General features: G+C 43.0%; 1 long non-coding RNA gene across 3 annotated transcripts in view; it reads left to right on the top strand.

The window, feature by feature from the left end:
- Positions 1-15,750, top strand: part of LOC309647638 — a 478,548-nt gene that overhangs the window by 202,583 nt on the left and 260,215 nt on the right. For all 3 annotated transcript variants that reach the window (XR_014256209.1, XR_014256210.1, XR_014256211.1), the window contains exon 2: positions 14,777-14,986. This is a non-coding gene — a long non-coding RNA (uncharacterized lncRNA). The remainder of the gene's footprint in view (positions 1-14,776; positions 14,987-15,750) is intronic.

The raw sequence follows: 15,750 nt of genomic DNA, 5'->3' as shown, positions 1-15,750 counted from the left end.
ATGTAAACACATACATCTAGGTATGTATTTTAGTTTGTGTAAAGTAACTGATTTCTGCCTACATCACGGACTGATTCTTGTTGACCCTGAATCTGAGTTGTCTCCATGGGTCCCACCTTCTCCCCTAACAGTAACAGGCCACGAGCACAGTTTCCTTACACCAGTGTCCAAGCCCAGGGTTTCTGAGACACCTCAGGGTGCCTATATTTTAAGCAGCTTGTGCCAAGCAGATGTCCAGCGCAGGGGGGCCTTTTGGATGGTGCCCTAGCATCCTACGTGATACGGTACGACTTTTATAAGGTGTTAAGCATTGATGTGTGAACGGACATTGTCGCCTGTAACTTCAGTGCTCAGATTAGCTAAATGTGTTGCCTTTGTTAAAAAAAAAAGACTTGAGTTCATCTCCAAGAAAGGACAAACACACAGGAGAATCAAAGGGCTCTTTCAGATTTGTAAACCTAATATCAAAGAATTTAGAAGTCTCACCCAGCCTCACAGGTGTCCTTTGCTTTGATCACTAATTAAAATGTGACTTCTATCCTCAGTGTCACTGTTGGAGGACTTGACAAAACAAAGTGCGTCAGGTACCTGACAATTTCTTACAATGCCCTGAAAGACAGGTGTTCATTCCTACAGAAGCTTTGAAGCTAAAAATAAAATAAGACAAAATTTAAATTAAAGGATATTCCCGAGCACATAGTAATCATCTTAAGACACACACTTCAGGGTCTCTTTTGCTCCCAAATGATGGTGGAGGTGGTGGGTAGGGGGGTGGCTGGTGGAAACGACAGGCAAACCCTGGCTGGAAAGGAATGCAGAAAATGGGGTAAAGTAAAGCCTTGTAAGTCATTTGAGATCAATTGTCAGAGAATGTGTCTCAACGGTGTCATTATCAGATTAATATTTGAGTTCCAATTTAAGCTGGAATTATTTGGATAACAAAAATCAAAAGGAAAGTTTTTACAAACAGTTTTGCCTCGGAGCAAAAGAAACGTATCAGGGATAGGATTTTTGTGATTTTTCACCACACCTCCCAAATTCCTGCAAGCTTCAAGAATCACGGACGTCCTTACCTTCACAGCTCTGCTTTGTTTATCTTCAGCTAAGATTGGAAAAAAACCAAATTCCTTCTAATTTCATATGAGTTTCCAGTGGAAACCTTTTGGCAAAATAATCTGCAGAGTATTTCTAATCATTGTAAAAGCATGATTTATTTGATAGGTCATTCCTAATTGAAAATGAAGAGCTGCCTCCTTGGTGATAAAAGCAAACTTTTTACTGATTGCTTCTTTTTGTTTCCACATCAGCATTTCTCAGAGCCAGGGAGCCCTACGTGTGAGCTTGTTAATAAAGTGTCTGAACTTCTAATAGCCAACAAAGTAGAATAATTGGCAGCAATTAGCAAATGAAAACATTCAGCAAATCTCTAGATCCATCCATGTTGCTGCAAATGGCATTATTTCATTCTTTTTTACAGCTGAGTAATGTTCCATTTTGTGTGTGTGTGTGTGTGTGTGTGTGTGTGTGTGTGTGTGTGTATACACCCCCTGCATCTTCTTTATCCATTCATCTGTCAGTGGACATTTAGGTTGTTTCTTCAGTAAAATAAATTTTAAAAAATTCAGTGAAATACATAGACTAGAAAACTGGAGACAGGGTTAAAAGAAAATTTGGGATGCATTTGTTATGCTAAGGGGCCACGTGGACTCAGCTGGGGTGGCAGGGGCAGGGGCAGGGGCACCATGTCTTTAGTTAAGAGAGAATTCCCGCTGGCTTCGTCTGTGTGACTCTTCCCGGTGCCCAGAGATGTGGTGAACCTGTTCCTGGGGGTGCTGGCTGGACAGGAAAGGTGTGTAGTTGCTCATCTAACTCCCAGTGTGCAGGTGTTCAGGGTTTTTTCCTAATATCCTTTGCTCTGGGAAATACTGAGTGCAGGGGAGCAAGGAACCTGTGGCTGACTTCTTCAGAGAAGCCCAGAACACCTCAGAGAGTTTCAGGTGACAGAGCTTTGACTTATGTGTGGTCACAGCTCTATTCTTTGCAAGGTACTGTGCTCTCCTGTTGACCTTTCTTAATAAAGCCAACCATTCTGAATGTCAATATCGATTACGGTGGTGATGCTATCCTTGATATTATTGATGGAGTGCTTTCTATGTGTCTGGCACTATACTATGAATTTTTACCTCACTTTGGTCTCCCAGCAATCCTTTGAAATAGGTATTTTATGTTTACTTATTACGAAGAAAATTTAGCGTCGGCCTTTGAGTAAGTCACAGAAGTAGGGAGCAGCAAGTGCAAGGTCACACTTCTGTGTCTCCAGCCTGGTTTATGGGAGGGCACACAACTCAGCAAACACATGTGCGTTGCTCTTTTGATATTTTTAAGGAATATAAGCGCTTGAAGCATGGTAAGCCTTCAGTACTATTTTTTTGTGTGTGAATACATGAAGTTTCAGGAATTTCTACCATACTTTTGTAGCAAGGTTCATAGACCTGTCCTGGCTATCCTGTGGTGGGCAGGATGTTCTCTGGAATTGAAACTCTGTCCCTCTGACATCGAGACCCATGGAGATGAAGTTGAGGGGGGAGGCAGTAGACATTCACTTTCTTTCTTCAGCTTATTTTGACATTTTATTTGAAATACTGAGTTGATTTCACTGAGCAGATACACATGGGCTAGTATCCTGGGATGAGAAAGAAGATGTTACCATTGAGGATGGGCAGTTGGTCAAACTTCCAGGAAGACAATTTTCAGGTTCACTTTTGCTCACCCCTAACCCTGCTATCGTTCCAACGTGATCTTCGAAGCTGTACCAGTGTGGAGTTGAAGGATGTCCAGGAAGGCAGTGCTGTAAAAGTAGTGGGAAGAGAATCATTGGTAAAACATGGGAACTGATTTCGCCGATGGGTCCAACTTAAAAAAAATTCAATCCAAGGTTGTTGGCTTAGGATTCCAGCTTCCGGCAAAAGAGCCGTGTCTGGAAAGTTTAGGATTATGAAGTCTTGATGAAGCACTGTGAGTTATGGAGATGGACCTTACAGGATTGGATCTTCTTATCACACAGGGGAAGGAACCTGTTCCTGCACAGCTGCAGGACCAGACGAGTCTGTGGTCAGTGTGATTTGTCATGCACCAGTGTCTTCTCTTTTCTTCTCTTCTTCTCCTTTTCTCTACTTTCTTGCTTTGTTCTTGCGGAAAAGGCAGCTCAGCCTGATGGGAACTTTCACCCGGCAGATTCTGTCTCTCTGCCGCCATGCTCCTCAGACCCGAGATCCGTCGTAGCAGGATATATTGCTGTTCCCACAAACGCCAGGAAGTCAGGATTTGATTGGCTGGAGAGGTGGCAGTGATAGCACATAATGAATTTTAAAATGTTTGAATGACCTTTTTCCCTTCAGGTTGATAAGCTCCAGGCAGGGATGTAGTTCAAGCACATGGAAGGGTTTTACATCATTGCTGCCAGAGCTGTCATTGGTTGTAGGGAGTAATATTCAAATTCTTAGCTGTGTCACCGTTGTCTCCAGGTATTGTGACATTTCTACCTGTGCGCAGAAACTGTTGGCTTACTTGTCTTCCTTTTAGATGGGCCACCATGTATACTTAACAAGTTAAAACCTGGTGGAGTTTTTATCTAGGGAAAGTATGAGCATTTATCCAAGGTGAACTCAGGTTGCCATTAATTTGCTGATTTACTGGGTGATTAAATACAAAAGGAAAAAAAAAAAGAAAAAAAAAAGGATAGAAACAATTGCAAACAGCTTGGGAAAATGTCCTCTATACTTTCCAGAATATCTTGATTTTTATTATCTTTAACATCTGTACATTTTAATATAGATCATCTGCTTTAACAAACAGTTTAAGTACATTTTTAAAAAACTCTCACTCGTAAGTACCGACTAAGTAAATTTTACTCGTTGTGGTAACAGTGAGAAAGCAACCTGGTTACCATCAAGTTGTCAGCATTTCATTTGTTTAAAAACACAAATATCTGGGGGAAGCTTCCCCTCCTCACTCCTCCCACTCACCCGGTCTCACTCCTGATTGGTGTGTTTTCACTCCAGAGAAAGAAATCTAAGACATAATGCCTGCTTTCAGATTTGGAAAGATCATATTCTACATAGATTATTTTTTCACCTTTCTATCCATATTTCTTTTCTTTAATGCTTTGTACTAGTTTGAATGCCTCTGGATTGATCATCAGAACAAGATCCTCAAATCCATTTCATTTTAGGGATTAAAATATACAACGATGCACTTAGTTTTTGGAGCCTTCCCAAATTCAAATTAGATTTTTTTTAAAGTTTGGATTTACTTTAAGAAAAAAAGAAACCCTTCAATTGTGATCATCGAAAATATACCAAACCCATACCAATGGCTGATTGAATTTTTCATGTCATAACTGACTTGTTTTTGGTAGGTGGTCTTAAAGAAAAAAGGAAAGTAGGGCTATAGTGGATTTGCTCTCCGAGGAATCATTTTATATCGTGGGCATTTTGTTTAAAAACACAAGAATTTTTTAAAGGACAAAGCATGGAGACTTGATTGTCTCCATGTCATGTTATAAATTAGAAATATATGCCCCTGTTACTCATTCATTTATTTAGTAAATATTTTTGAAATACTATGCGTTGGAGGTCCTCTGGGAAATGCTGACATGACAGGACACGGTCTCCACTCAGGGTTAGAAGGAAGCTGGGCTCTGGTGGTCAACCAGTCTCTACCTACTGGGCCGGGCTGGGCTCTGCTCCAGAGTTCCCAGAGCAGAGGAGTCGTCATTGAACCCACCGCCAGGGCTGCTGGGCACCAGGCAGGGCAAGGACGCGGCCCACAGGCTCGGTTGCAGGGAGCCCTGCCTTGTCCGGGGGTCAGAGGAGAGCTCATCAAAGAAGAATTGTTTGGGCTGATTTCGAAAGTGAGAGTCACAGTCAGAGGGAGGGGAGAGCTTGTGCCAGGTGGTGAGGGGGGGGTGAACCCAGGAAACACGAGAAGCCTGGTCTGTCCGGCCAAATGAGGGGACGGGAAGCTGGGGGACCCTGGGGCCAGTGGAGAGCACCACCCCCCGGAACCCCCTGCAGCCCGAAGGCTCCGCAGGGCACTTGGTCTGCAAAGCAGCCTCACCATCAGCTGCCCCGGCAAGCACCTCTGGGGCAGACACACCCTCAGACCCAAGTGGAAGGCTCAGTATGTCTCCCTCCAAACCCGTGGCCGCCGGGGACTTGGTGTCAGACCTCAGTGCCTTTACGTTAGCTCTGCACCCGTGTTCCCAAGTCGCATCAGTGCTCAGCCAACACCAGACCCCAACTTCTGACCCAGGGTCCCGGTGTTTTCAGACTTTTTAAGGTGGTCCACATTTCAGTCATATTTTGGCCCCTCTGGTTCTTTCAGCAAACCAGGCGTCTTAAGATGGCTTAGGCTTTTATAGTCGGGATTGGAAGGAGTCCAGGAAAGATGAACATCTCCTTTCAGGAGGCAGAAAAATGATAAGCCAACGTGGACTTCGGTGCGTAAGAGGGAGCTTGTGAAAAAAATTAAAACGCAACTCAGAGGGGTAGGGTCGTTTTGGAAAGGTTTTGCGTAGTTGAGCAATAGGGCCCATAGCAGAGCTGAGTTTCGTAGCTATTTGTATTGGGCCAGTTGTTTGAAATGAAGGTTTGGGTTTATTTACAGAAAAGACAACAATTTGGGGAAGAATTAGTGTGACAAGATTTTTCACATGAAAACAGCACACCCAGATCTCAGCGTCACCTGCAGATATCATCTTGTTGTACTGTCCTCCCATCCCGAAAAGACAAAAAAAATAAAGCACATTCTCTGGCTCTTTGGGATAACATGCCGGGTATAATTAATATGTCTGTTGGATCTCCTGCGTGGTGGCACCGTATAACAGTTTAGAAAAATGTTTCTTTCCACACTTGCGTATCATCAGTCATTCGATTCAGGGCTCTCGCACGTCATCAGCCTTTGGTCCATGGGCTTGTTTTTTCAGTTTTAGTAACACTGTTTGAAGCCTTGCTAAGCATATTTGGGATGAAATAGTCCACAGGTGTCTCTCATGATTTTTCTAGTCCACACACACTAGTGAGATTTGCAATGTTTAAATGCTTACGACACGTAATGTGCTCTGTTCCCCCAAACTGGAACACTCTGGAGTAGACAGATGTTCACAGTCTTATTTACTTATTTACTTATTATTGAGTGTAGTTGATTTACAATATCTTGTTAGTTTTAGGTATACAGCACAGTGATTCAGTTATGAATATATATGAATGAGTTATGAATATGTATATTCTTTTTCAGATTCTTTTCCCTCATAGGTCACTACAAAATATCGAGTATAGTTCCTCACATTCTCTTTTACACTTCGTGTTTTCATGGAAATTCTCCTTGATTCAAACCAAAGTATCCTTCGTACCTTAGTTGGGATTTCGTAGTGCATTTATTAGGTTTACCTTTGCTTTGTATAGACTGGTTAGAAGTCATTGATTCGCTGGGCTACAACACAGTGTGGTTCTCACAAATGGGAAAAAATGTGATGACAAGCCATTAAGTGGGGCAAAGGTACAGTTTACCTTGACAGATGCAACGAGCAACCTGGAGGGCAGACAGAAGGGGGGTGTTCTTAGGCTCAGACCCACTTGACTCCACATCCTGACTGTGCTGTTGACTGTCACTGAACTGTTCTGAGTCTCAGTCATTTAACTATAAAACGGATATTATACCTGCTATAACGGTTGCAAGGATTAGCGATAATACACATAAACGACTTACCTGATTCCTGTCTGTTTAGCACTAGGCAGTTAATAAATGGCGGTTATTGTTATACTTAATAATAATAATAATAGACATCATGCATACCCAAGTATTTTCATCATCAGAGCTGTCACCTTCAGAGAGTGGATTCATATGAGCATGGTAGCAAAGTATTGCCCTGAAGCACAGACTGGACTTCAAATTAAATGATAATTGGAGTTGGAGAGCTACTGAAATGAAATGATTTTGCTACAGCAAAATCTGGGACCAATAGATGAAACTTGCAGGAGGATATGCTTGAGCTGGGCTCATAGATGGGTTTTCCAATGAGCAGATGAGTTGTGGGAGGAGTGGGGCTGCCTCGTGAGACCCTGTGCCCCTGGCCTGAATGTGTCTGAGCAGAGGCTAATGGCCACTGGTCAGTGCTGATGCCAAGGAGATTTCCCTCTGGGTGGGAATGTGGTTGGATAATCTTCACATGGCTTTTCTGACTCTAAGATTCCAGGATTCTATGGCAGGATCCGTGGGTGGTAGTTTGGCATGGAAGGGCTGGAAGAACTTTGAAACCAGTGTCAGGAAAAATTTCTCAAGAGAACATGTTTTCTCTTCCCAAACACCCAGTTATGGTGAATATGGAAGAGGGAAAGTAGTAGCTGAGGCTCATTTATTTTGCAGTTTAGATTCACATTCTGTAGAGTTGATAAGGTTCAGGAAGGTCGTCATATCTGACCTTTCCTCCAATTCCAGAATTTCCTAACACCATTGTGAAAGGGGGTCACAGAGGCTATTTGATCCCTTCCAGGGCCAGGAAGCTTACTTCTCACTTAGCAAGGCTGGCCATGATGTTGATGGGCAGTTCTAACTTTCTGCAACTTCTTCAACATATATGGGTGAAAATACATGAATGTCCCTATTTCTGAGGGATAAATCAGGTTTCTGGGCCAAAGGTCCATCCTGAGACGTTGGCACACTCACCAAGTTAATGGCCTCTTGGGAGACAGTTGGCTGGTGTTCCCTAGGGGCACACAACAATGGGCCATGTCACAGGATGGGATGAGAGGCTCTTTGTGTAACTGGAACTTCCCCGGTTACCACACCCTTTTCATGACCTTCACGTGGCCTCACTGCACTGTTAACTCCTTTCATGTTTTGGTAGAACAGAGTTTGTGTAAAGTTATGTCACACAAGAACTACATGTTCTACATGAAGAATTGTAAATGTAATTGGGTTAGATGTAATCCTCTTTGTGTCGAATCCATCACACTGTTCATTATGGATTCTCACTCCTGTCTCCTAGCCCAGGGATTACCAGATTACAACCTGTGGACCAAATCTAGGCAGTGGCCTCTTTTTGCAAACATTTTTTGGGGGGAACAGAGCCACACCCATATTTTTACATGTCTGTGGCTGCTTCTGCCCTACCATGGCAGAGTTGATTAGTCAGGACAGAGACAGTGTGACCCCCAAAGGCTAAAATATTTACTCTGTGGTCTCTTATAGAACAAGTTTGCTAGCCACTGATCCAGCTTATTAGCTCTTTTCCCCCAAATTGTGGGTTATCTGAAAGTTAGAGGAACACTTCTAGCCTTCTGATTATGTTGTTTATAAAAATATTAGGTGTAACAGGACCAAGTGATATCCAACATAAGATTTATTAATCAAAGCATTGTAGATGCAACCATCACTGTACTTTGGCTGTGGCGAGAACTGCTGATGCTCACTATTATTCATGTTTTCCATGCTTTCCTTGACTTCTTCTATCTCCTGCTGGACCTCGTTTCCCAACCTCCTTTGCAGATAGGCGTGGCCCTGAGACTATAGAATGAGAGCGGCAGTGATGGGAGCCTCTTCCAGGCATGATGCTTGAAAGCCTCTCCTGCTCAATCCTTTCTAGTTCTCCTTGTCTCTGGAGACCTAGGGGAGGCACAGCTACAAGAGGGAGAGAGGTTTGAGCCAGGATTGGTGGCCTTCCTCATAGTCCCTCTACTGATCCACACTGGACTGTCGTATACGGGAGAAATAAACCTGTGTTATATCCAGCCATTGCAAATCAAGGGTTGTTTGTTGTAGCACATGGACTACCCTGAGTTAGACCATAATCAATCCCGTTTTTATCCCTCTTGTATATGAAAATATCATATGAAACTTGTCAGATGTCTTTTTCAAACTTAGATAAATATGTTCATAATATTCCTTTAATCTTAGGGGAATATTCATAAAAGTAAATACCATTTTATAATTTTTTATTATTTTATTATAAATTATTCAATTATTTAAACTAAAAAAAAAAAACAAACAACAAAAAACAGTTCACCCATTTCTCCCATCATTAAATACCCACCAGTTAATACCATTTATGATACCTTTTCCTGGGTCAGCTATTATATGCTCCCAGTAAACGCTTGTTTTTCTAGGTTTTCACCAATTATTTGTTAAGTCATTCATTCCTTAATTTTTTCAATGATCAAGAGGATTGATAACATACTTATCATTCTCTTTTTTGATTTGGATATCTGTGTTTTCTGAAATCTTTCTGGTGTCTATTTGTATTTCTCAGCTGCCTCATTTCAACCATAGCCCTGAATCTTTAGGGAAATGGCTGTCCGAGTCTGGAGAGTTGACTAAAGTTAAGTGGCCTATTACTAGTTCCTCACATGTTCCTTAACCTTTCTCTCTCTTCTAATGGGTTTAAATGCAGCAGACCTAGCTTCACCCCGTGGACACCAGCAAGTTCATGCAACCTGACACATCTTCATCTCGGGCATCCCCATGTTTCTGTTCAGGACCTTGGTAGGGAGAAATGGAAACCTCTCTGTTTCCCTCTTGTTTCTTTCTTTCTTCTAGCTTTCAATATTGTTTTTCATTATATGAAATTCCAAAGTTTTGACTAGTGAATGAATAAATATGTATCTTTTCCTCAATGATTTGTACCATTTTTATTCCTCCAGGAAGTTACAAAGGATAAAAAAACCCTCCATAAACATGTATAAAATGGCTTTGAGATGGTTTCTCAAAAGTTGTTGAAAGCTTCCCTAGAGTTGGCTTTGCTAAGCAACAGGGTGAGAATTCAAATGTAGGCAGGCACAACACTTCCCTGATTTTTAAAAAATGCTTTGAGATGTTATCCGATACTCACCAGCACTTCAGAAAACTCTCACCGAGGAAGCCTGCTTAGATGCAGTGGCTTCAGTCCTCTCTGTGCTTGCTGGACCATCTGGTTGGACGTGACCGTGAGGAGCCTCCTGTGTACCCAGTACTCTGTTTGAAGGAAGACCTTGCAATGTCTTCTGTTTGCCGCTGGCATGTAAGTTAGAGCCGATGAGATGCCAGCTTTGATCTTCAAAAGGGTGGAGCTTATGGGAGAAATTAACTTACCTTGAGTTCATGTGTTTCACGAGATGGAACCAGCAGGGAGTGGGGTGAGACAGGTCAGTTCTAGGTCACCTCACTTCTGAAGATAACATGCCCCGAGTACATGTGACGAGGTGGGGACTTGAGTGACCCTGAACCTTCTAGAGGGGCAGCCCGTGTTGGGCAAGAAACACGGGACCCAGGATCCCCCCGGGCTGAACCTGCTTCCTATTCCACAGGAAGTGCTCAGAATCCCTATTTGCCTTCTGGGGATGTTACAAGGATCAAATGAGATAACGACTTTGAGATCTTTGAATTTTAAACAAGTGAAGTCACTTCTTTCCTTTACGGAGGGAATTAAATAAGTTAAGTGGAAGGTTTTCCTCTTCCTAGAACCCTTGGAAATAGAGGCTTGAGGCTCGACCGCCCTCTTCTATCGTGTAGAATCACACCCTGATTGATCGAGTAGGTAATTGCCGGTCAGATTGATCATGCCAATCAATCTGGATTGCTCATTAATCAAGCCGTATAATTTGAATTCCCATTAACGTTAACAGGATCAACTGTATAGGTTTTCCTAACATCTAAACATGTTAAAGTGGTTAGGTGATTGGAAATCACGTTGGCAGGTCACGTTTCCCTCTTTCCCTCTAGATACTTAAAAGACCATCTTCCATCTGCGGACACATCTGGTCGTCACGATGAATCTTGAGGGTGCTTACCCATCAGGGCAGACATCTCAACAGGACAAAGATCGTAGGTTCCGTTTTCACACGTGATGGTGATTTTCTCTTCTCCATGAGTGAATTCAGTCACTCCTTCAGCAAATAGGCATTGACCACTATTACGTGCTGTGCGGGGTCCTTACCCTCCTTTGGCTTAGAGACTAGAGGTAGAGACAGACATTCCTCAAGTAAATACTAGCTATAAAGGGAAAACATACGGCCCAGGAAATAGCCATCAACTGCACTTAAAGAATAAAGTCTTCAATATCAGTATCATTTTCACATGTAAAAATCCACATATTATTATTTTCACATTTATTATTACTCATGAGATGGCTTTGTTTCTGTCTTCTCATAGCCCTGAGAGTATTACTGTAAGGAGGGAGATTTTTGTGCTGTTCAGGGAAAGCGACTACTCAGACACCATTGAGCTCACTGTAATGGTTGCTCATCGTTTCTCTTATTAAAAAAAAAAATCTGCTGTAGCTCGGTGCTATTTTATTCTCGTCCTCTTCAGCCATGGTTGGCTGTGTTGAAACAATGCCAGACTGAACATTGATACCAGGTGCCCGTCCTCATAGAATCCAATATCACACCTGCAGATAGAGTGTAAGATTACATCATGTGTCGTCCTGAGCCCCACAAATGACTCTATACTTCATCTCAAATAACATTATAATTTATACTTGGAGACTTCAGACTACGTAGCCTTGGCCAAATGAAAGTTTTTGCAGCCAAACACATCAAACTCAATATATTTTACTGTGCCGATGGGATTGTTTTTTTTTGAGAAAGTGGAACATAATTCAATCTATCAATGGCATTTCAAGTCAAAAGTACCTGTCCCGGAAAGGTAGGCTTATAAACATTTGGCTGTCAATAAAGAAGATGCCGCAGAGTTTTGTGCTGGAAACCAAAGAAAAATGAAAGGACCCCAGTGTAGTCTGTGGATTTAATAAGAGTTCACAAAGGAAAGGAAGAACAATGAGAGCTATTGTTTCCCCCAAAATGTCATAGTGATGAAGGTATGGACTTAAAGTTGGAGAAGCACTGCAGGCAAAAATGAAAACCCTCCCAATTCAAACATTTTCCCAGCTCCAGGACACAACCTGCAGTAATGTTCACTGAACTTTTGGAAATGTTGTATAGCTGTTTCAACACCTACTCACCCCATACATTCTAGTTTTCCCCTTTGCACTTTGGTGCCTGACGGGCTCCTCTTGGAGAGCAGTCATCGTCACCTGCTCACACGTTGATCCGCTGGCTGGAAAGCAGCTGCTCTGCCTTGTTCAGAAAACCATCGCAAATGTTTATACGAATAGAGGAGGGGAGGAATGTCTTCATTCCCTGTCTTCCCCTACCAACTTCTTCAAAGGCTTGAGGGAGCTTTCCACCTGGCTATTGGGTTTCTATGACTTTTGGATTCATTCTGTGGTTCTCTTATTTTCTGTGGAATTGCCCCAGCATTTTGAATCTTTCAGACAGGCTGATTTTATGTTTAAAAGTAGTAGCCAATAATCTGTGGTCTGGGTATGGCTGTAGAGGTGCCAGAGAGATCTTTACCACCCCCCAACCCAAATAACTCCCTCTTAACTCTGCCCTGATTTTCTGGTATTTCCATGATACTTTGGGAACTCTTCTTAGCATTTTTGGAGTCCTGACGTTGCCTATGTGTTGTCACATGAGTCCTAAGGATGCAGGGCATAAGAAGGAAGGGAGGATGTTTCTGGAGTGTATAAAATTTTGTAACGAGGGTCCAGGACAATTGAAAGATTGTAGAAGAAGATCTGAAAACAGCTATAAGAGAAGTAAAGAATCACCAGAGAAACTTGCTTTACATCATGGCTCTGTGTTCTATGACCACAAGCTACTGGTTTTATCATACGGTGACATGTAAATCAGATGGATGTGGAAGTAGAGAAGATGGGGATTTTCCACCTCCAAGTGAGGAGTGGGTATTACTCGCTGTACAGACACATCTTCTCATCTGGTCCTTATGGTCAGTTTTTATTTGAACAATAATTTTCTGTGACATGATTTTTATGGATCCTGCACCAAGGAAGAATATGTACTAGGCAGCCTTGCTGCAGTAACAAATAGTCCCTAAGCCTCCGTGGTCTCCAATATTTATTTCTTCTCAGCGTCTCATGCTGGTGACTACACTTGTCTGTGGCTGCCATAGCTCTCCTTGGGTCTGCTTGGCCCTGCATCAGATATCTGATTCTTGGACTTAGGCTGAAGGAACAGTATCCATTTGGGACAAGTCATGTTTGTAGAGAAGAAAAGTGCACAAAAGCTGGTGGGAAGCCTGCAGTACTTCTGCACACAATCATATCTGCTCCCTCATCATCCATCCCATAAAGCCACATGGCCAAGCCATACAGTAGCATGGGGAGATATATTCTGTCTACACGGAGGCACCAGCAGCCACAGAACAGCAGCAGGAAGGCCATCTTCTAGGGAAGGGAATGAACAGATGGGAACAATAACACGGTCATCCCAACATGTCTGTTCTCATGTGGCTTCTTTTGCTCAATTTCGTAGAAACCCCAAGTAAATTGAGCTTTAGCGATTCAGAAGCATTGGCGCATATAAAGCCAAATGCTCCCAGAGTTCTTGGATATTTATCTATAGCTATTTCTAGTCTGCACACTGAGTGCTAATCAGTATTTTCCAGTGTGTCATTTGTCATTCAGACTTTGGTTTTCAACGCTGAGTTGGAGTTCAACTAAGACCTAAGCTGGACTGAAAAAAAATGTTTTCTCCTATATTTAAGGGTTTTTCTCTTGAGTTTAAATTTTACTTCATTATTAAATATATGATGATAAAATGTTCCTATTTCCCTCCAAATGGACTCACACAGACAGTGAAGGAATTAAACACCAACGTTATTCACAAGCCGTGACGGTAATTTACACGGAGCTTTTACCCCAGTGGCAGGTCTAGGGGTGTTCAGCCTCCCCTGGTAATCAGCACCCTAACACCCTAAGTGGTTAGATCATTAACGAGTTCTTGGCACTTTACCTAAAGGCTTTGGGGAGTTAATCCTGGTTTCCTGGTCGGATTCCAACTAGGGTAATGAATTTCTGACTTCTTAAATTACTCCTGTAATTTTGGTCTAACAGGACGCTCTCTGCACTTTCTGTCCCATGTGGTTTCACTCAGCGACTTGCTGGTAGAGATCTGCCATCTTCCTTTGTAACTGAGATGAGAATAATTTAAAAGCACTTCTAACAACTTCTGAGCTGCAGTGGTGCGCTCTGTCTTGAATCCGTCATGAGTCTAGATGAGGGCTGTCTCCTGACGGAGACCCCAAATAGAACCTCATGCGCGTTAAATTCCTTCCTCCCTGTAATTTGCTTGGATGCTTTGTCCTTGGGTGAGCTCACCCCACAGAGGCTCCCCAGGCAGAAGCTCCTACCTGGGTCCTCCTCTGAATGAGGGATGGACAAGTTCTCAGGAACCTCCCTGACGTCTTCTCCCCAGGCTGACCGGAGAGATTTCACACAACCTCTCTTGGAAAGGTGGGAGATTATGTCGAAGCAATTTTGGATGTTCATCAAGAGCTATTAATAAACATTTCTTTCTTAATGTTTAAGGACATATTTTATTATTTATACATTAAAATACATCTCACTAATATAGCCTATTTAGAAAAATGTGTATTTACGTGCATGTATTTTTAACAGAACAAACTCAAATCCTATTTTTATTATTAATAAAATATGAAGTGACGTACAAGAATTTAAGCAACTGATAGCCGAATGGATGCTTCATGACTGTGTATGTATTTGATCTCCTAGGAGTCACACTAGTTTCCAACGTTTTCACCATTAAAATCCTCATTAATTAGTTTTTGCCCTATTGATTCCAGGTTAGAACGATTTTTGCCTCCTGAACGGAATGTATTAGGTAATAATTCATTCACTTCCCTATTTTTCTGTTTTTAGCGAAGACACATGTAGCTGATAATCAGTATCATTATTATTGATCACCTTGAGCTCACTATTGGACCGTGACCTCTCCATCCCGGGGGCTCTGCAGAAGAGGAGGGAAGATGCCTCGCGGATCGGCTTCTCTGGGTAGAGCAGCAGACACGGCCACTGGACCCCTCTGTGACTGTAGTTTCAGAGGTTTGAGCTGGACACATGGCTTCCCAGGTAGGAGCTACACTTTCCGTCGCCCTTACATCTCGGTCTGGCCGTGGGCTCTGGATTCCAGCGGATGGAGCCTGAGTAGGAGGGATGTGGGCAGATCCCAAGTCCAAGGAGCGTGGCTTCTCCTCCTTCCTTTCCTCCTCCCGGGGTGGCATGCTGGTGGGGAGCCAACCTCGTGGACCAGGACCCACTGAGAATGTACAGGGTGACACGATAGAGACGGTCTGGGTCCCTGGGCTCCTTGTGTAACAACCCAGTGAAGAGACGCGGATACAGACGTGAGCTGAGGCAGGAGGGATGACGCTGAGATCCCGGGTCCTTCCTGTGTTTTACTGCCAGCCTTGGCGCTGTCGGCCTGGGCTCCTGCCATCCTGTGTGATCTCTTCTGGGCGTCACCGTCACTGTCACAGCAGCCCAGCCTGTACCTCACGCGTGAGTGGGCTCAGATATTCGTGGGCGTAATCACTAGGCATTTGCAACCCCTGTATGTTTCTGAATGAAAAGCGGGCAACTGACGTTAGTGGCAGGAGGAAAGAGCCTCTCTGTATGTAGTCTAAAACTCCTCACTTCAGCCCTTTTCTCCCGCGATCTGTCTTCCCTCCAGAAGGTGGGTAACGTGGCTCTGGTCTCTCCTAGGGTTTTCGTCCAGGCGTCTATATGCATCCTTCTCTTCACTTCCTCCTTGTAACATTTGGCAGATTTTGCTGAACTTCCAGAATAACGGAAAGAATAATTTCTACAGTGAATAGTGTACAACTCGCTACCAG

Source organism: Balaenoptera physalus (genome assembly GCF_965194825.1).
Source record: "Balaenoptera physalus genome assembly, chromosome: 18".
Lineage (NCBI taxonomy): Eukaryota > Metazoa > Chordata > Mammalia > Artiodactyla > Balaenopteridae > Balaenoptera > Balaenoptera physalus.
The sequence above is the reverse complement of the archived record's forward strand: the minus strand, read 5'-3'. Positions and strand labels throughout refer to the sequence as shown.